Genomic DNA, 21702 nt, shown 5'->3' with positions numbered 1-21702 from the left:
GAATCCCAGTTTCCGCCTCAGCTCTACTTCCGCCTGTGTCCTCTGGACGTTTACCTGTCCTCTTCTGTGGTCACCGCTGAGGAGCCCAGAGGAACAATACCAGTATCCTACTGATTTATTTCTATATCGTAAAAAATTACTCAGGGCCTGCAGCACTGAGCTCATGCTGAAATTAAGTTTGTTGGAAATCTAATTTGGGATGAGTAATTTAATTTGGCTACTACAATTCAAAGTGGTGCAGTATTTGTGTTTTAGAGGAAAACCATATTAGGTTCAGATAATCTTATTAGGTGAATATCACATTTAGATCACATTATATCTAGAACAGATATATACCGGATTGATTTCTTTCATAAATCACTCGGGAGACCAAAGGGACTAACCCCCCCCCCCCCCTCCACCAATCCACCTGACACAGGTCAGGTGGGACGGTGTGTGTCCAAGAGGCCTCATGGAGAACTCCAGTACACAGCCCTGGAATTCACGCACTCAAAACAACACTTACAACAACCTCTCAGGTTCTGCGGATGAGCAAACTGAGGAATCAAGTGGCCAGGTGACTTGCTCAGGGTCACAGTCAGTCAGTGGCACAGCTGAGACTACACTCAGATACTTGACCCCTAGTTACCAGGGTCCCTGCCAGTCTACCACATGTGTTTTCATATATATATATATATATATATATATATATATATATATATATATATATATAATATTTATATATAAATATAAAATCTAACATAAAAAACAGGTGGAGGGCCTTGAGCCCCACAGCTCCTCACTTAGCTAAAGCCATGAAGTCCTCAGAGACCCTACTGTCCTGTTTCCCTGCCTCTCTTAAGTATCCCGGAAGGTAAAGTCGATTCACTATCTCTGTGGGCAACTAGACTAGTGCCCCAAATTCTTCTTCTCAAGTCCATTTTCTTGATGACTACTTTTAAACTCCCTCACTCCTAGATAACTAAAATTCACATTGAGAACATTCAAACCATATGATGGGTCAGAAAAAAGAATCTACTTTGCTTTTTAAAATGGTATTAATCTCAGGGATACTGCTAATCAGAAGGATTCAGTGGGTGTGATATCACACATTAAGTTCGCAATGTAGAGTTTAATCCCAAAAATTAGGTTATGGAATGAAATCAAGGAAAGGAAAAGCTAGATAAAAATAGTTATAACGTACAACAAGTGAATACAATATATTGCATAAAAATCTGTTATAAGTGATTGAAAAGGGATGAAACACTGAAAAGTAAAAATGAGAAAGGACTCAGTGAAGTGATTCTCTCTCTCTCTCTCTCCCTCTCTCTCTCTCTCTCTCTCTCTCTCTCTCTCACACACACACACACACACACACACAAATAATGGTTACTGGTGGTCTCATGAAAATAATGTTCAAACTTACCACTAAACAAAGCTTGCAAATTAAAACAATGCAATACCATTTGCAACAACTGGCAAAACCCAAAGCAAATGTAATGCCTAGGACAGTCAAGGGTACTCAGAAATAAAAATCTTCAGTCACTACTGATGAGACTGTAAATTAGTCCATATTTCTGAAGGGCCATTTAGTAATATGTATCACCAGCCTTAATTCTGAGCAAGTGCATTCTCCAGAATTTTCCCTGAGGAAATAATAAGAGAAATACTCAAAAGATTTATGCACAGGACATTTATAGCAGCACTATTCATAATAATAAAAATCCAGAAAAACCTAACTGTACTATAATAGAAAAATGAATTATGATATACCAATGCAAGGAATAATATGTAAACATTAAAAACCTCATATTTTAGGAAAAAAATTAAAGACACAGGGAAAGCTCACAAAATGAGCCTGAAATTCAAAACTCTGAATAGGATGATTCCATTTTGGAAAGACAATATATATCCCTATATATTATAACTATAATAAATGGTGGCAGGTTGAGCTAAATGTCCAATAAATATTCATGTTTTGCTTTTCAGAATGTCATTTTCACTGGGAGGCAGCTGCTCAGCCAAGGACTACATTTCCCAGCATTCCTTGTATCTCGGTGGTGCCATGTTACTATTCCCACCAATAAAATATGGGCAGAAATGAATGTGAGGCACTTTCAGGCATAGGTGGTTAGAAAGTGGTCTGTTTTCTCCATGTTGTCTTCCTCTATCTGCCAACTAGTTGCAGAGAACCCCAAAGGCTTAGGGAATAGGAAAGGCTAAGATGGAAGGAGCGTAGGCCACTGCATCATTCACTGGACAACTGTCAGTCAAGAGCAGCAATGGTGGACTGAGAAAGAAAGAAAGAAACCTCTACTGTGTTGTTAAAATTTTGGGATTTAGTTGTTTCTTCAGCAAGTGTTACTCTAACTAACAGACACATAAAAAAATTGACATATAAAACTATCAAATTTATCCAATGCACTGTATGATAGTTAAATTATTAGGTTAACTTTTAAAATGTATTCTTTTCTAACACACATGACTTATTTGATAACCAATAAAGTTTTAAAAATAAAAACATAAACTTTAGAGGGCAATGCTACATAATAAAATTTCTTAGTATAAAGTATTGAATAAAGTATAAAAATAAAAATGTAGAGAATTACAAAGGTTAAAATGGGGGGCTAGATTTATTACCTTTATTTTTTTTTATTTATTTTTTTTTTTTTTGCATTTTTCTGAAGCTGGAAACAGGGAGAGACAGTCAGACAGACTCCCGCATGCGCCCGACCGGGATCCACCCGGTACGCCCACCAGGGGCGATGCTCTGTCCACCAGGGGGCGATGCTCTGCCCATCCTGGGCGTCGCCATGTTGCGACCAGAGCCACTCTAGCGCCTGGGGCAGAGGCCACAGAGCTATCCCCAGCGCCCGGGCCATCTTTGCTCCAATGGAGCCTCGGCTGCGGGAGGGGAAGAGAGAGACAGAGAGGAAGGCGCGGCGGAGGGGTGGAGAAGCAAATGGGCGCTTCTCCTATGTGCCCTGGCCGGGAATCGAACCCGGGTCCTCCGCACGCTAGGCCGACGCTCTACCGCTGAGCCAACCGGCCAGGGCTTAGATTTATTACCTTTAAAAATCTAATACAGTTCCAGACAAATGATGATTCAAAAATGCCCTAAGGTTAGACAACACACACAAAGTAGAGGGGAAATTTGTGCAATATATAAAATATCAGTATTCTTTAATATGTAAAGAGCCCTTGTGAATCAATAAGTGAGGGACAAATACAAAAATTGAGGGGAAAGATATAAACACCTAGTTACAAAGTTAGAAATACTAGTATACTTATGAAAAGATTTTTAAACTCACTAATAATAAAATATGCAAATTAAAATAAGATATTCTTTGTCTTGCTATCAGATTGGCAAGTATTTAAAATAGCAACTATAGCATCCAGTATTCTGAGATTACGATAAATTGGGTAATCATATACACTACGGGAGGGAGTTCAAAATGGTATCACATTTTCAATGAGCAGTTTGGCACTGCAAGAGAGGAAAAAGAGCCTTAGAAATCCTCCGACATTCTACCTATTTGTCAAAAGACATAAACAAGTATGCAGAAAAATTGTTTGAATAGAAAAATAAAGGCAACATATAAAACAATACAGACAAGTGGGCCAAATATATGGTGACAGAAGATGATCTGACTTTGGGTGATGGGCACACAATGCAATTACAGACCATGTATCATAAAAATCTACACTTGAAACCTATATGAGCCAATTAACCAATGCCACCCCAATACATTTAATAAAAACCCTAAAACAATACAGGTATTATAACTTTTTAACTGCTTAACAGTATAAATGCATAAGAATATATGTTGTAAATGCAGATGAAACACGTGCACAGTTTTATTCAAATGTTAATAGTATCCTGACCAGTGGTGGCGCATAGGGTAGAGCATTGACCTGAAACAATGAGGTCCCAGGTTTGAAACCTTGAAGTTGCTGGCTTGAGTGCGGGTTGACCAGGCTTGAGCGCAGGCTCACCAGCTTGAGCATGGAGTCCTCGGCTTGAGCGTGGGATCGTAGACATGACCCTATGGTCACTGGCTTGAAGCTCAAGGTCACTAGCTTGAGTAAGGGGTCACTGGCTCAGCTGGAACCCCCTCTTCCCTCCCCCTCCATCAAGGCATATATGGAAAGCAATCAATGAACAACTAAGGAGCTGCAAGGAAGAATTTATTCTTCTCATCTCTCTCCCTTCCGGCCTGTGTCTGTCTGTCTCTCTCTCTCTCCCTCTCTCTCTCACACACACACACATACACACACACACACACACACTGTCCAAAGCTTTTTCAGAATACAGGCTAGCTCAGTGACTGTTCATGGCCTGATTTGTTTTCCCAAACACAGTCCTTTTACATTTGAAGTCCACTGCCCCTTCTGCCTCAGCGGTGACAGCTATCGCCCTCTAAGCAACAGCACCCCCTCCACTGAATGCCTGTGTCATCCTAGGATTACAGTTGTCTTTACTATTCCTTTCTTTTTAAAATGTGTAATGTAAGCACAGAATTGCACATTTGGAAATAAATAAAATAGAAAATAAAAAAACAAATTACTCATAATGTCCCTCCTCCAGAACAGTCACTGTTACCTGTAGATATTTCCTTTCCATCTTTATTAGAGATATGCATTTTGTACCTAATTGTAATCAGTGAATAATGGGTTTTAATATTCCTTTAGTTAACATCAAACACATTTAAAATTTTTGTAGCTTATGTTAAGGGTATAAAAAATAACAATAAAATATGTACATGTGTCCCTATCTCAGCTTAAACAAGAGAAGTTGATCTATCCCTAGGTCACCCCCAGGGGCCCCTCTGTCATCCTATCCTGCGCTCTCACCACTATATTGAAATTTTCTCTATGCTCATTTAGTCTTGTCGTCTGGCCGCATGCATATGGATGTCAAACACTATATTGTTAGTTTTGCATGCATCTGAACTTTATGTAATTGGACTCATACTGTATCTACTCTGCTACTTGCTTTTTTATTTAATGTTCTAATACTTGAGATTCTCCTGGGTTGTCATATGCAGCCATAGTTCATTCATTTTAACAGTACAGCTATATAGCTCTATTCCACTGTGAAACTATGCTGCAATTTATAGTGCAATTTCTGCACATAAAATTATATTGTAAATGCCTTGTCACATTGCCACGTATCTTCAAAATAATTATTAATTTATAGTAGAGTATTATGCTGAGATAAGCCTATTTTATTTTACAGTTACCCAACTGTTGGACATTAATTGTGTTTGTATGTGTATCTGCTTTGTAAATAATGCATCAAGGAGCATCTTCGTCTAAATAGCTTATTAAGTATTTTGTATTACTTCCTTCATGGGAGAATGTGGGAAGATGGTCCACGGAAGTGGTATTACTGAATCAAAATGTATAAATGAATTATATGGTTCTTTAATACACTGTAAAATTCCTTCACAGTATTGGAATCGCACCAAAATTGGGGGTAATCATTAAAATATGTACTTTGACTAATATATTAAAATAGTACTTTACTGCTGCTTTATTCTACATATTTCTTGCTACAAAACTGAACACTTTCTATATATATGTTTTAATGTTGTATTTATCACCTACTCAAGTATTCTACCAAGGTTGCAATACCTTTCTTTTTAACTTGTTTGAGCATTTCACATCAGAAAAATATTAACTCTGTCACGTTATTGCAATCTTCCTGTCTATTGTTTCCCTGTGTTTTTTTTAACATGAAGAAATCTTTGACTCTCCTGTAGTTTGATGGACTTTCCCGTTCTTTTCCTATTGAATGTTTTAATTTTGTTTCTAAGCAATATTCACGTCTATAGATTTCCTACGCCTCTACATTTGGCCCTTAATTGTTTAATCCATCTATAATTCATTTTGGGGAAGTCAAAATGATTTTTTCCAAATTGCTAACTAGGCGTCAAAATTATTTATTGAAGAATTTCCCTTCCCCATTGATTTGTGATGACTTCTTTGCCATTTATTAAATTATTTATGTGAGGGTCCATTGCTGAACTATCCTAACTCACTTCCCTACCTCCCCGGCTTATGCCAGCACCACAGTGCTTTAATTACAAAGGCTTCCTAACACATCTTAATATCTGGTCTTGCTATGTATCTTTTTTTTTAATTTTTATTTTAGATTTTATTTATTCATTTTTAGAGAGAAAGGAGAGGGAGAGGGAGAGAGAGAGAGAGAGAGAGAGAGAGAGAGAGAGAGAGGAGGGAGGAGCAGGAAGCATCCACTCCCGTATGTGCCTTGACCAGACAAACCCAGGACTTTGAACCAGTGACCTCACTGTTCCAGTTCGACGCTTTATCCACTGCGCCGCCGCAGGTCAGGCCCTGCTATGTATCTTTATATCCAATAAATCCAAGTCTCTTCCCCTAACACCTTTTTCAGAATTCCTCTTAAGATTCTCATTTACTTATTTTTACGAATAGTCTTTGAACCGTCTCATGAAATTTTAAAAGTCCTGATGAGACTTTGAGAGGAATGGCATTGGACTCCTGAACTGATTTCAGTGATACCCAAATCTTTCATTTTAACCTCACTGCCTAGAAATGAGGTTTTTAGCTATGGTCTTTAAATCCTGTTGGCCAACAACTCAGTAGTTAATGCTAATTTTATTCCTCCTTTATAATATTTATTCTTCAAGTTACTATTTCGTAATTTTCTGCACTGGCTTTTTATTTTTATCTCAATCATACCTAAAAATGTCTCTTGGGGGCCCCCAATAAGTATCAAGCCAGTGAATGTATGAATTCAGCCTTCCTTATTATATTAATGAATGGTAATTTTATATATTCTTTTTTAAGTTGTTTATAAAAATTAGACGTTGACTCGGTTGAATGTAGTTTTGGAATTAATGAAATTATTACATAGCTCTACTTAAACAATTTATGTGCATCCTATGAAAATATATGCCCATGCAGCCAATCCTGCATTCCAGGAACATAGCCCACTGGGTAAGATGCAACAGTCATGTACGCTATCGTTGAAATCTACTCACTAGGATTTTATCTAAAATTTTAACATTCCTAAGCAAGACTGGTATAGAGCCTCCCATTGGGGGCTTGCCAAGTTTGTTATCAGGGTCATGTTTGCTTGACAGAGGAGCTGGAAGATTTCCATCATTTTTATAAATCCTGGAACGGTTTATACAACATAGGAATTATCCATTCCTTGAAAGTTTACAAGGATTTTCAAATGCTTTTTTTTAGATTTTAAAAGATTCCACCTGGCACAGTGTGTGTGTGTGTGTGTGTGTGTGTGTATGTGTGTGTGTGTGTGTATCCGTGTCCATATGGACATTACCATCTTTGTATACATTTAAAAAGATACTGTATGCTATCGATCCCCACTAGAACAGGAGACAGTTTTATTGTAATTTAATGCCTTTCTTTCCCTCATAAAAAAGGAGAAAATGTCCAAGATAATAAAGTGCTAAAAAAAATAACCCCATTTTCCCAGGGTTTGGTTCCAAGAGCCTCCTTTTCAGAGACCTATAGCCGGTGGTCAGGGAACAGTGAATACTGAACCATCCAAAATGTCACTGAGGCTATCCGCGCTAAGCAGCCACAACTTATCACTGACATATGGAACCAGGGAACGTAGGCTGTACAAAGACGATCAGATCATCAGTCTACGGCAAGTCACCTCAAGTTCTGTGGTTTTAAAGGTCTTCCAACTTCTGGTCCACCAAGCCATCCTCTCGCACAGCAATAAAAGCTTGTAACTCTTAAGGCTTTCTCTACTTACTGCAGGGCTCTTGAGCTAATGACATTGTGAGCATTTCAAGGAGCGACAAATAAAGATTCAAAATGTTATGGACTGAATGTTGGTGACCCTCCCCCTCCCCCCACAAATTCACAGGTTTGAGGTTCTAAACCCCCCCCCGGTCTGATGCTATTAGGAGCTGGTGCCTTTGGGAGTTAGTTAAGATGAGTCACGAGGGTGGAGCCCTCATAATGGGATTAGTGCCCTTATTAAAAGAAGAGGATGAGACACCCGAGTTTCCTCTCCCCAGAGTGCACAAAGGAGAGGCCATGTGAACACACAGCAAGATGGTGGCCACCTACAAGCCAAGAAAAGAGGTCTTAGAATGAAACCTACCTTGCCAGCACTGCGATCTTATACTTTCTGGCTTCCAGAACTGTGAGAAATAAATTTATATTGTCTAAGTCACCCAGTCTATAGTATTTGTTATGGCTGTCCGAGCTGGCTAAGACAAGAGGGTCTGTCTAAAAGCACACTGAGCTATTGCTGTACAGATTACATAGCCTGCTGTAGAGTGAGGAACAAGTGGTGAGGAGTCTCAACCAATGTAGATGGAGTGTCTACTAGAACATGCAAGGACTATGCCATATGAGCACATGTGAGAATATAAACAGGACACCATGCCTAAGAATGAAACTGTGAACGGGGCAATGACTGCAGATGTGAGTAGGCAACAGAACAGTCTGCTTTCTCTGGAGACAGACACATCTCAGCTCACATCCTCGTTCGCAAAGAATCCATAAAATGTTAGAGCGCAGTGAAGAGTCAGGATTAGGCCAGTTAACGTGAAGAACACTAGGATAACCTGGCAGGAAGGCAGGAACCTCAGGGCCCTCTTAGGCTCCGGGATCCCACAAGTCCACCCAGAATCTCACAGCGGCACACAAGGAGTCTTTTCCTCCCACAAGTCCACCCAGAATCTCACAGCGGCACACAAGGAGTCTTTTCCTCCCACAAGTCCACCCAGAATCTCACAGCGGCACACAAGGAGTCTTTTCCTCCCACAAGTCCACCCAGAACTTCCCAGCGGCACACAAGGAGTCTTTTCCTCCCACAAGTCCACCCAGAATCTCACAGCGGCACACAAGGAGTCTTTTCCTCCCACAAGTCCACCCAGAACTTCCCAGCGGCACACAAGGAGTCTTTTCCTCCCGTTCCACCAGGGCAGGGAAGCTGCTTCACACCAGTCATGGCCTCACACGGAAGCTTAATCCCTGGCTGGAAGGCAAAACATGTTTGTGGTACAGCCAAGCAGGCATGTGAAGTGAAGCATAATGAGGAACATTTTTATTACTGTTTTGGGTGCCAGGGGTGGTTGAGTGTATGTTTGGGGTTTTTTAATGACTCCAAAAGACATCTTAAAAAGTCATCCTTTTTTGGCAGCTCCAAGATGCAACTGTTGCTACAAGTACTAACGCTTACCAGTGATGTACACATTGCTTTTCTCAAAAACGCCCTTTTCTTTCTGGGACTTTTCCGACCAAACTAAGTTTGTGTGTGTGTGCGCGTGCGTGCGTGTGTGTGTGCGTGCGCATGTACACATGTGCACATGTGTGTGTGCACCTGGACTTTCCCACTCACAGAGGTATATACCACATAACTGAAGGCCGAATCAGATTGAAGAGATACTTTGATTTTTAGGATTAAATTGTGGAAAAAGAAAAACTGTTAACACACCTTTTCATTTGAACAATTTAGGTATTGCAAGACTTTTCTTCTTACTGGTGGAAAATTAACGATCTAAGTTAGCGGTGTGAGAGTAAACAGTCCCTTCCTTATAAAATGAATTAGATTTGTCCAAACTTCTGCTCAAGTGAACTTGTCCCATCCCTTTAAATCAAATGAAGACATGACTTAAAAGGATTCCTAGGCTCCAAGAGCGGCTCTAAAAAGTATGACCCCCCTGCAAAGCTGCACATTAAGTAGATAGCCCCTCATCTTCCCAATACTTGCTATTAGACAGACGGCAGGGCGGCACCTGCCCTGGAGGTAGTTTTCACAGATGATGTCAGAAAAATAAGAACAATGCAATAAATTCTTCCTAAAGCTGACTATTTTCTATGTAGACTCATGTTTTATTCCTAAATTATCTCCTTCCTTCTGTTTTACCACCAAGGTAGTTTTTTCTTTATGAAATTGTGGTGACAGGTGTTGGATTTTTAAAAACATCATTCCTTGAAGAAAAAAAAAACTAGTAGCCCTAAGCCAACCCTCCAAATCTTTTTATTTTGGTAGCTTTTGGGCCCAGACAATCTACATGTGAGAATCACTTGTCCACAGCACCCTCTGAAACATGGAGTTTAGGTTGATCGTGACCTCTAGTTCTCATCTAGTTATCACGATGGTGACCAGCCTTGGAGGCAACAAACCACCTCCAGAAGATTTAAATCCACCAATACTTAGGAGAGAGGGGGATGAAAAATGTTATGGTCTATCTACAAGGTCCCGGTTGCTCTAGAACTTTTTCCTCTCTCCACAGGCCCCTTCCCACGCCCTTTCCACCCCCATCCACAAAGCCATCTCTGCCTGGTTTTGGAACACAGGTGATAGAGTCTGGGGGTTCTGAACCAAGCTGTGCTCTCCCCATCATTAATCTGGGAACCCCAAATCACTACAACCTCCTGGGATTATGAGAGGTCAGCCTGACGGCGCCAGAGGCTCTAGAGAATGAGTCACAGTATTTTGTCAGCTGAAATTCCCCTGAAATATGTAAATGCCCAAGGCGAGCTTCTGGCTATGACAGTACCACACCCAATCCAGGTGACCCTAAAATCCATCTACTCAGAAAAGCCTGCTTGTGCGACTGCTTTAAGAAACCAATGCCCACGGGGGTCACCTGCCCCTGCAGATCTCCAAACTGAGATCAAAGGCAGGAAAATCAGCCGGGATAGGTCATGACAGGCCATCAACCATCTAAAACGTTTTGAGCTAAGAATACATTCATATTTTAGAGTAAAATGTAAAATTCCTATTTTCCCAGGGATTCTATACCTACCTTTAATTTAAATATATGCTACCTAAAATTCTCTTTATTTAGGTTTTCCCCAAAATAAATTCTAAAATAAATCCCACTTCAGTAAATAAACAAATCCATAAACACTTAAATTTTTTAACACCTTTACTTACCTCATCTCTAAGAGAGCTAATCAGTAACAGATAATGTATTTGTTGTGGAGAGTTAATTTCCTAGATTAAATATGCACTAAACGTATAAATGTGACAATATTTTAAGATATATGAGGCTAATAAAGGCAACATTTATTGGACCAGCCACTGGGCCACTGGGCACGCTACTTAAATTACCTCAGTTAATCCTAACAACAAGCCTATAAAGTAGGTGCTATTCTTATTCCCACTTTATAGATGAGGTTATAAATGAGAAACCTCATTATTGTAATATAATCTCCACTGACCCAAAATTTGAGTTCAGTGTTTACTCTGGCTATAAAAAGGTTGAATAAGCAAATCAGAAATTAAACAGAATTGCAGAAGGCATATTTAACCTACTAGAAAGTTCTAGGTTTCAAGACATAACTGAAAAGCAGATGCTAATTGCAAGCATGCCAACAGGAACTATTTGGGAAGATTCCGCCTGACGCTATGCTGTGGTTGTGTGTGTGTGTGTGTGTGTGTGTGTGTGTGTGTGTGTGTGACAGAAACAGAGAGAGACAGAGAGAGGAACAGATAGGGACAGACAGGACGGGAGAGAGATGAGAAGTATCAATTCTTCATTGCGGCATCTTAGTTATTCATTGATTGCTTTCTCACATGTGCCTTGACTGGGGGACTACAGCAGACAGAGTGACCCCTTGCTCAGGCCAGTGACCTTGGGCTCATGCTGGTGAGCCTTGCTCAAACCAAATGAACCTGTGCTCAAGCCGGTGACCTCAAGGTTTCGAACCTGGGTCCTCTACATCCCAGTCCTAGGCTCTATCCACTGTGCCACTGCCTGGTCAGGTGAGACTATGCTGTCTTAAACAGTTAAAAATCCACACTTTTACTAGTTAAGAGCAGTTCCTCTCACTACTATCCCCAACAATTAGTCCAAATTACTAAGATTCCTATAGATCAGTGGTAGTCAACCTTTTTATACCTACCGCCCACTTTTGTATCTCTGTTAGTAGTAACATTTTCTAACCACCCACCGGTTCCACAGTAATGGTGATTTATAAAGTAGGGAAGTCACTTTACTTTATAAAATTTATAAAGCAGAGTCACAGCAAGTTAAAGCATATAATAATAATTACTTACCAAGTACTTTATGTTGGATTTTCGCTAAGTTTGGCAGAATAAATCTTTATAAAACAATTTACTATAGTTAAATCTATTTTTTTATTTATACTTTGGTTGCTCCGCTACTGCCCACCATGAAAGCTGGAACGCCCACTAGTGGGCGGTAGGGATCAGGTTGACTACCACTGCTATAGATGGTACAGACATTTGAAATCCAGTATGGTGGATGTCGGCTGCCACTCTCCCAGAATACATTTTCCTCCCTGAATACTTCTGCTTACTTGTGGGGTCCCCCTCCCCCAGGCCTGGTGCTTAGGGGAAAGGTGACACTCTTCCCACCTCAGTAGAGTGATAGGCTAACCAGGAGGAGAATCTCCCGTCCCCATCAATGAACAGAGGGCATTCGCCTGGCCATTGGGATTCGCTAAGAAATGGCACATAACTCAATTCAAGCCAATGAAATGCCAGGGTTGGTTTGCTGGGGAGGGACTTCCGGAAAAGATACTTTCCCAGTCTTTTTTAAGGGTTTCCGGAAAGGATGTTTCTTTACTTCTGGCCACAGGGATACGCAACAATATGCCCAAGAACTTGTGCACCCATTCTGACACCACAAGAGAAGCCAACCTGAGAATGAGGGGACACCATGGAAGAATGAGCAGAGAAATGGAAAGAGACTGGACGGTTGACGGAAGGCTGAGCTGCTATTTTACACTCAACCTGCAGTCCATCCCAGGAGCTGATTAATTGGTCCCCTGTGCCCTGAGAGCCCCTCTGCATCTGGATTTCTGATGTTCACACTCCCCCACTCCAAATCAATAAATGAGAAGTAAGCACTAACGCACAGCTTTGTCCAAGCACTTGTTCAGATACTGCTTCATGCTATTTCTTAATTGCTTTGAATGTTTTTCTCAAGAAAATGTAATCTTTCAAGAAACACTTTTGCCTGACTGGGCGGTGGCACAGTGGATAGAGAGTCAGACTGGGACGTGGAGGACCTAGGTTCGAAACCCTGAGGTCCCCAGCTTGAGCACAGGCTCATCTGGTTTGAGCAAAAGCTCACCAGCTTGGACACAAGGTCGCTGGCTTGAGCAAGGGGTTACTCGGTCTGCTGAAGGCCCGCGGTCAAGGCACATATGAGAAAGCAATCAATGAACAACTAAGGTGTCGCAATGAAAAACTGATGATTGATGCTTCTCATCTCTCTTGCCATTCCTGTCTGTCTGTTCCTATCTATCCCTTTCTCTGACTCTCTCTCTGTCTCTGTAAAAAAAAAAAAGAAAGAAAGAAACACTTTCATGAACTAATGAATGACCTTGGGCAAGTATTTGACTTTCCTAGGTCTTTTCAACTTTAAAAAGATCTAAGTTTGACTAGAGGATTTCTATTGTTCCTTCTAGCCCTCACAGCCCACAGTTTTGGTTCTAAAGGAGAAGCATCCTTTATAATATAATCCAAGCATTCTGCATCTCTTGCTGGGTCAGATTATTTTTCATCTGCACCTCCACATCCATCCCTCCACCCTGCTCCACTCAACTCTGTGCCCCAGAGGTTCTGATCTCTACAGACGGCATCAACAGGGCTCCCTGCCTTCGGGTTGAGTGTGCCTAATGGGAGGCACCATCAGAAGACAGGATATTGATTCTCTTGGCTCTTTCCCAGCCATTTTGGTGTAGGTTAACTGCATCCTTCTACCAGAGACAGTCTTCCCATGTGACTTCTCTTTCCAGTTCCAATAACCAATCCTGCCCTCTTCCTCTCGGGCCCAGGCATGGGAACAACTCCTTGACATCGCTAGCCCTGAGATGCATTAGTATCCTGAGCTGGTTTCGCTTACCCTGCCTCAGCCTCTATGAAGGGTCCCATCAATAGTCCCTTAGAGTACTCCACCTGAGCAAATCATCTGCTTCCTACTGGAACCCCAAAACGCAATGGCTTACAAGTTAAATCAAAACTAGCCATAACAAAAAAGAAACAGAAGCAATCAACTTTGAGTCCCACATAAAAGAAGTATGGCATTTGCCTAGAACCACACACACACCAACAGCATCAAATTAGACATCACTACCCTCCCTCCCCTCTCTCATTGAGAATTTGTGGAAAATAACCATCTCTTAGTATACCAGGGTTTTAACTTAAAAAAGAAAATTCTGTTTATACACAAATGTATTGACACTTCAGACAGCTTCTGTGTGGAACCTGGCAGAGGAATCATAGCTGTGTGTCCACTTTCTAGATGGACAAACTGAGCCTGGAAGAGGACAGACGGACAGAACTAATAAAAACACTGGAAACGCCCCAGGATCAGTTCAAAGGCTCATTGGTCCAGGAATCTGTCTCTGACAGGTTCTGTGGAGCTTCGTGCCACCCTTCTCTAGAGATGTTCAATTCCCTCTTAACATTTCTAGAGTTACCATTCACGAACATGCTTCGGATCCTTTACTAGTCACAACTCTGTGAAGTCAAGAGAGACAGGACAGGACGCCCTTGGCCCGATGCTGAACTCCAACATGTGACTCCACAATCACTGATCACTTCCCCGGCAAAGTGTTCTAGAAATCTATGGTTATCTAGGCCCAGAGCGGCCCTCCTCTCCTTCTTGGGGCATTTCCCATCCACAGAGGTCAAAGAAATGATCTTATGACACCTTCAGAAACCATTCAGACAGCAAGAATTTCAGAGAAGCTACCTGTTTCAGGACGAAGAGACTCAATCTTTCAGGGTTGTCCTACTTTTGTGTCTTCCTCCTTCAACATCCTCCGGAGCCAGGGCCTGTAGGAAGGATCCAAAGAGCACATTCAGGGTACATGGCTTCAACACGGGGACAGATGTCAATCAGGGAGGGACCAGAAGCAGCCAAGGACAGAACTCTGGAAACCCCAACAGCTGACAAGCCTGCCCAGGAGGACCCTGCAGAGGCTGCCCAGGCAGGTCCCTGAGGGAGAAAAGGATTTGGGAGAGGAAGACATCCAACTCCATTCCTGTAGTTACATGCCCCAAACCCAAGAGTCATGGTGACTCCCCTTTTCCCTCACACCCCACGTCCAGGCCATCAGCAAAGGATGTCAGCTTTATCTTCAAAATATACTGCTCCCAAAAATTAGGGGGATATTTCAAAATGAATATGAGACAATAAAAAAAGAAGCATTTGAGTTTTTTTGTGTTTTTTTTTTTTTTTTGTATTTTTCTGAAGCTGGAAACAGGGAGAGACAGTCAGACAGACTCCCGCATGCGCCTGACCGGGATCCACCCGGCATGCCCACCAGGGGCGATGCTCTGCCCCTGCGGGGCATCGCTCTGCCGCGACCAGAGCCACTCTAGCGCCTGGGGCATAGGCCAAGGAGCCATCCCCAGCGCCAGGGCCATCTTTGCTCCAATGGAGCCTTGGCTGCGGGAGGGGAAGAGAGAGACAGAGAGGAAGGGGGGGGGGTGGAGAAGCAAATGGGCGCTTCTCCTATGTGCCCTGGCCGGGAATCGAACCCGGGTCCCCCGCACACCAGGCCGACGCTCTACTGCTGAGCCAACCGGCCAGGGCTGAATTTTTTTTAATTAAACAAGAACATCAGGAAAGCAGACAGCAAGTCAAATAAAGTTGTTTGAGTATGCAAATGAGATGCAAAACCAACTTTTATTTCATTGGTGAAAATGCATTATACAAAAGGCTGAACGTACTGGACTATCTGCACCTTCCCTGACCCCCATCTCACCACCTCCGCCGCTACCACTTTGGTCCAAGCCACAACCTCTCTCATCAGGGTACTGCAGTAAGCTCCTGACAGGTCTCCCTACGCTCACCCTGACCTTTATACAAGCCATATATGATGTGGGTTGAACCTTGTTATAGGTTGAATTATCTCCCCCAAATCCCTATGTCGAAGCCCTAATCTCCCCCCAAGCTCAGGATATGACCTTATTTGGAAGTAGGGTTACTGTCATTGTAATTAGCTGTTAAGAAAAGGTCATACTGGAACGAGGTGGGTTCCTAATCCACCTACGGACTGCTGTCCACACAAAAAGGGGAAATTTGGACCCAGACACCCACACAGGGAGAGCATCAGGTGAACACTGGAGCGGTGCTGCCACAAGCCAACGAACTATCGGCACAGAGAGGCCTGAACCGGGTCCTTTCCCAGCATCTTCAGCAGAAGCCTGGCCCCGCCGACACCACGACCTCAGCCTTCTAGCCTTCAGAATAAGACAATACATTTCTGCTGTAAGCTGTCCAGTGTGTGGTACTTTGTTATTGCAGTCCTACCAAATTATTACATCATGCTTCCCACAGCAGCCTAAGTGATCACTTAAAAATCACTCTTCTACTCAAAACACTCCTATAGTGTTTCATCTCTCTCAAAGTACAAGACAAAGTTCTTGAAATGACCTACAGGGCCCACGTGTCCTAGCATAGCCTCTTTCCTGACCTCCTCTCCTCCTACTCTGCTCTTCCTCCAAACACAATGGTTTTTTCAGACATCTCATGCAGGCTCCCACCTCAGGGCCTTTGCACCTGCTTTTCCTTCTACCTGGAACACTCTTCCACTAAGCATCCTTTACCTCATTCAGGTTTCTGCTCAAATGTCACTTTCTCAGTGAGGCCCTCCACCCCCACCACTGCACTCTTTCTACCCTGCTCTGTTAAATTTTTCTTTGTAGCTTTATCACTTACATAACGTTTATTCATATTTTTATCTCTCTTCTCTCACACTGGACCATAAACTCCCTGAGAGTATGGACATCATTTTATGGTATATCCCAGAGCCCAGCATATAGTAGCTGCTCAAGAAAGTTGTCTAGAGATATATTTGTGGAATGAAAAGGTACATAAGAAAAGAGAGTTACCAAAAGGAGGAAGTTGTCCAGTGTCAAAAGTAGCAGAGTCCAGAAAGATAAAGACCAAAGTGCCTGTTGGGTATGGTCACATGGAAGCCACAGGTGACCTTAGAGAAGGCAGTTCCTGTAGAAGGCGGGAGCCCTCTGCAGCAAACCCACCAGGCCCCACCCCTGGGCCCAGGCCCCGCCCACAGGCAGAAGCAAGTCAGAGTGCACTGTAGTCAGTGAAGGAGCAGTACCTGAGGGCAGGTGCCTTCCAGACTTTTGGTCTGTGAGGGGGCGAGAAAAGGGAATGCAAACTAGGGGAGCCGAAAGTTTGGGGAAAGAGTTTTTGCTGAATGACTGACGGGGGTGAGGTCCCAGGAGCCAAAGGAGACAGAAGGTCCTTCTCTGAGTGGAAGGAAACCAGATTGAGAAGAGCCCAGATGCCAGTACCCACCCGGGAGGGAGGCAGGAACCTGAATGGGCTCGCTGCTGTGGGAGAGTCACGCAAGTGCAGGGTTGGCGTGAAACTGAGTGTCCCCTTAAATGTGGTGCTGTAGGCGCCCCACTCTCCCGACCAGTGCAGACCCTGACGTCCACTGGAGAGTTTCCTAAAGGCACAATCCCCATGACTGGGGTTTCTGAGACAGGCCCTCGGCAGCCTGGATTTAAGAGAGACTTCCTAAGATCCCAAATAGCTCCATCCATTTCCGCCAAGTTTGCATCCTTTTCGCAGGCTCCCAGATCCAATCCTTGGGAGTCCTCCCTCTCCCCTCCTCCAATTCCGCACGGTCTGTGATTGACCGTGCCTCACTCTCTATGACAGGACTCCTGTTTGGCTGAGCACCTACCTACTCTGTGTGGAGAGAGACACAAGTTAAAATCCTCACACCACAGTCCTGTGAAGTGTTTTTAGTTTCTATTTGCAGGCGATGAAATGGGGGTTCAAGAGATTAAGTAAACTGCTCAAGGTCACACGGGCAGCAAGTGACAGAGCTGGGACTTGGAACCTTCCCCCTATCTTCTTTTGTATATTCACCTTGCCACCCAAGTCCAAGCCCTCAACATTTTGTTTCTAAAATTTACCAGAACTAAGGTTTTCCAACTCATCCCCCCGCACCCCCATTAACAGTGCACACATCCAGATGAACCTTCTTCAGCACTGTTCTCACCTATCCCCATCCTATTTCACTGACTTTAGTGGCTCCCCAATCTGGGAAAACTTCAAATTCTGCAGCCAACCCTTGGGATGCTTCATAAACGACATACATCCCCTTCTTCAACCTTGTTTCCCACAAGGAAACAAGCACCCTCCGCTCCACCCCATCCAGTACGCTCCTCCCCTTAGCACCAACTGCACCCCGAGGCCCCACCCCCAGAATGTGGGACACATTCCTCCCGCGGAAGCCCCGCCCTCTGAGCGCCCTTCTCCCCGCGACCCGCTGAGCAGCATCGCCCAACTTGCTGAACTCTTCCCAGCTCTCCTGTGCGCACTGCATTGGCTTCTCTTGGCAAAGGTTCCATTTGCCCGCGTAGACTACAAACCCCTTGAAGGTAATTAGCTGTGTAGCAAACACTTGGGATTGCTCACTGCTCAATACAGGGTCAACGTTACTTGATCAACGGAACAATTCTGATGAAATTCAGATGATGGACTTCTAGGAGTTTTTCAGAAACTATAAGGGGCCTGGAATGAGCAAGGGAAGGGACACATGGCCTTCTTGAAGTTTTCCGACGCATCGCTGGTCCTGCTCGGCACCCTGTTACGGGGTGGCGGCTGGATTCAGTGCTTCCCTCTTCTTCCTGCCCCTACACACTCCAGGTGTTGGTATTTATCCTTGGCTGCCCGCCCCTTCACACACTTTCACAGACAGAGATGGAGATCTATCTTCTTCCCTCTCTCTTCAGGTCAGAGATCTGGCTGAAGGGAGTTCATGGTGCCCAGCAGAATGGTCAGTGCTTGGCACCCAGAAGGAGGAAAGAAGGATACTCCATTTCTGGGGAGTTGGGAGTTGGCTTTAACCCACACTTCAATCGTCAGCATAGACCACACAACAGTTCTGGGATTCCCAGGGCCACAGAGGGAGGGTGGAAGGGAAAAGTGAAAGTCAGCAAAGCCCTCACGGCCCATCCGATTACTGTACACCCCACACGGACAGAACGGGCGGCACCTGAACAGGAAGAGTCCCGGTGTCAAGGTGAAGTTGTCTGCCAGGGTACCCGATAAGAAATCGAGATCTCCCCAGCCAGGGAACCAAAGGCACAGACATAGTTGAAATAACAGGAGCTCTGCAGTCAGGCCTGGGATCAAATCCTGACCTTGTCACCCAGTGGCTGTCCCAACCTTGGGCTGGTCACTTAAACTCTCTGAGCCTGGTTCTGCATGTTTTAATGTGGGGCCTAAGTAAAACAAGCAATATCTAAAAATATCCGGTCTGACCTGTGGTGGCGCAGTGGGATAAAGCGTCAACCTGGAACACTGAGGTCACCAGTTCGAAACCCTGGCTTGCCTGGTCAAGGAACATATGGGAGTTGATGCTTCCTGCTCCTCCCCCTTCTCTCTCTCTCTCTCTCTCCTTCTCTCTCTCTCTTTCTCTCTCTCTTTCTCCTCTCTGAAAATTGAATAAATAAAGTCTTTAAAAAAAAAAAAAGAAATATCCAGCACAGTGCCTGGTGTTATATAAGGGGCCCAGTAAATGCTGCTTCCCTCCCTCCTGCCGCTGTCAGATCACAGGGCTCTCGCTCCTCACTAACGGGAACCAGTGCAGAAGCTGCAGAGAGGCTCCCAGCCAGGAGGTCTGCAAAGGATGGCAAAAGCCGGCAAAAGTGAGGAAAACTAAAAGGCCGCCCCACCGCCGCTCGGAGAGAAGCGCTGGGCATCTGCGAATGCCGGGGTTTCAAAGCACACAAGGTTTCAAGCCTCAGGCCAAACCTAAACAGGAAGTTTGTGACAAACTTAGCCAACAGGCATGCACAACTGCAGGTTGTACAGCACTCAGAAAAGACAAAAAAAAAACAAACAGCACTTGTGCCCTTGAGCATGTGGGGTGGGGGACGGATCAGTGTAGAATAAAAGGAGCGTGCCTGGCCAATGTCCCAAATGCACAAAACTCTTTCTGGGTGCCAGGGAGCTCCTTGCCCCAAGCACTGGGCCCGACCACAGGGAGCTGCTCTGGATTTCCCAGCCCGTGTCTGTCAGCGCCTCTCACTCTTTGTCCCCTTCCCCACCTCCTCAGGCACACTAGGGATAGTGAGCACTCGGAACAGTGATCGGGGCCTGGGTGCCGTAGGTATGCGGGGTCAGTTTTTGGCTGGAAGACGGCAGCACAGAAAGAGGAAGTGGCATGCGGGGGTCCCACTGAGCGCCTCGAGCCCCACCTGGCTGCATGTTTCACGAGCCCCTGAGCGCTCCACAACGGGGTCTTCAGGCTGCCGGGATTTTCTCCTCTGAAATCCAGCCTGGCACTATCATCTGCATGCGTACTGCTCACACTGGCAGGGGGCTCCAACTTCAGCTCGTTCCAGCAAAGATGGTCCCTACGATCTACCTGTGTCCCATCTCCCAGACCAGAGTGAAAACGAGGCGGTTCCTTCCCTTTTGTTCACCGTCTCTCAGCACCTGTGGATTAAGCCTGGATCCCAGGCCATATGTGTGGCGGGTGTGCTTCAGAAAATAGTTGGTAAGTGAATCAACATTAATACCATTTGTGCTACCCTGCTCTCACCCATTTGTGACTTGATCCACCCTCAGCAGACAAGTCCCAGGTTTCACCCCTCCTGGGTGAATGGCCCAATTGCCAACCCAGTCCCCTGCCTGTCAGCCTCTCTGCCCGCCCCTCGCTCAGCACCTCCGGGCCGTGGTTTCCCCACCTCCCCAAGTTAGGTTCCTTTAAAAAAAAAATGACTCATTTAGGAAGAGGCAAAACCAAAAACTTCAATGGTAAAGATAAAACAGCACCGAGTCTCTTTAAACACCTCCTACTCCGTGTAGAATTTAGATCTGATAACAAGCCTCCCCAAACTGGACCTCCTAATTTGGAACTTACGGTATACATAATTCTTCTAGCAAAAACATTTCCAGTAATGTCTCCTCTCTGAACTTTTTCAGGGTCTTCTTTACCAACAGAGGCAGCCTCAGGCCCCCGCTCAGTAGCTTTGCAAAATGAGCGAATCAGAAATTCAAGTCTGTGCTCAACTCCTGGGTCAAAAATGAATTATTTTATGTTTTACGATTACGTTTATGATTCTGACTTATTGGAGCAAGAATGTTGGCATGATTTCATTGGCCTAATGAGATTTATGGGGAGTTTTTCATAAATAGTAAGACTTCTTGCTATGTAAGAAGTTTATAACGTTTGTGCACAGTATTTGAAAGGAACAAAACTGTATAACACAACACATAGAATCGTAACATTCTGGGGCTCAACTGAGCTGTTAAGTCATCTAGAGGTTCTCAATGTTGGCTGCACTGAGAAAGTGGCCAGGCTCGACTTCCAGGGATTTGTGGACTGGGTGGGGCTCTGGCATTGTTTTGTTTGTTTGTTTGTTTGTTGTTCAAGTTTCCTAGTAATTTTTTTTTTTCCCTGAAGCTGGAAACGGGGAGAGACAGTCAGACAGACTCCCGCATGCGCCCGACCGAGATCCACCTGGCACGCCCACCAGGGGCGATGCTCTGCCCACCAGGGGGCGATGCTCTGCCCCTCCGGGTCATCGCTCTGCCGCGACCAGAGCCACTCTAGCGCCTGGGGCAGAGGCCAAGGAGCCATCCCCAGCGCCCGGGCCATCTTTGCTCCAATGGAGCCTTGGCTGCGGGAGGGGAAGAGAGAGACAGAGAGGAAGGAGGGGGGGGGGGGGTGGAGAAGCAAATGGGAGCTTCTCCTATGTGCCCT

General features: G+C 44.3%; 1 protein-coding gene across 12 annotated transcripts in view; it reads right to left on the bottom strand.

Annotated features, from left to right (window-relative positions):
• Window positions 1-21702, bottom strand: part of TRERF1 (transcriptional regulating factor 1) — a 223564-nt gene that overhangs the window by 115317 nt on the left and 86545 nt on the right. For all 12 annotated transcript variants that reach the window (XM_066359412.1, XM_066359413.1, XM_066359411.1 and 9 more), the window contains exon 3: window positions 14694-14776. The gene's annotated coding sequence lies outside the window, so the exon portion shown is untranslated. The remainder of the gene's footprint in view (window positions 1-14693; window positions 14777-21702) is intronic.

Source organism: Saccopteryx leptura, chromosome 1 (genome assembly GCF_036850995.1).
Source record: "Saccopteryx leptura isolate mSacLep1 chromosome 1, mSacLep1_pri_phased_curated, whole genome shotgun sequence".
NCBI classification, from domain to species: Eukaryota; Metazoa; Chordata; class Mammalia; order Chiroptera; family Emballonuridae; genus Saccopteryx; species Saccopteryx leptura.
This window is presented reverse-complemented; position numbering and strand designations above follow the sequence as displayed.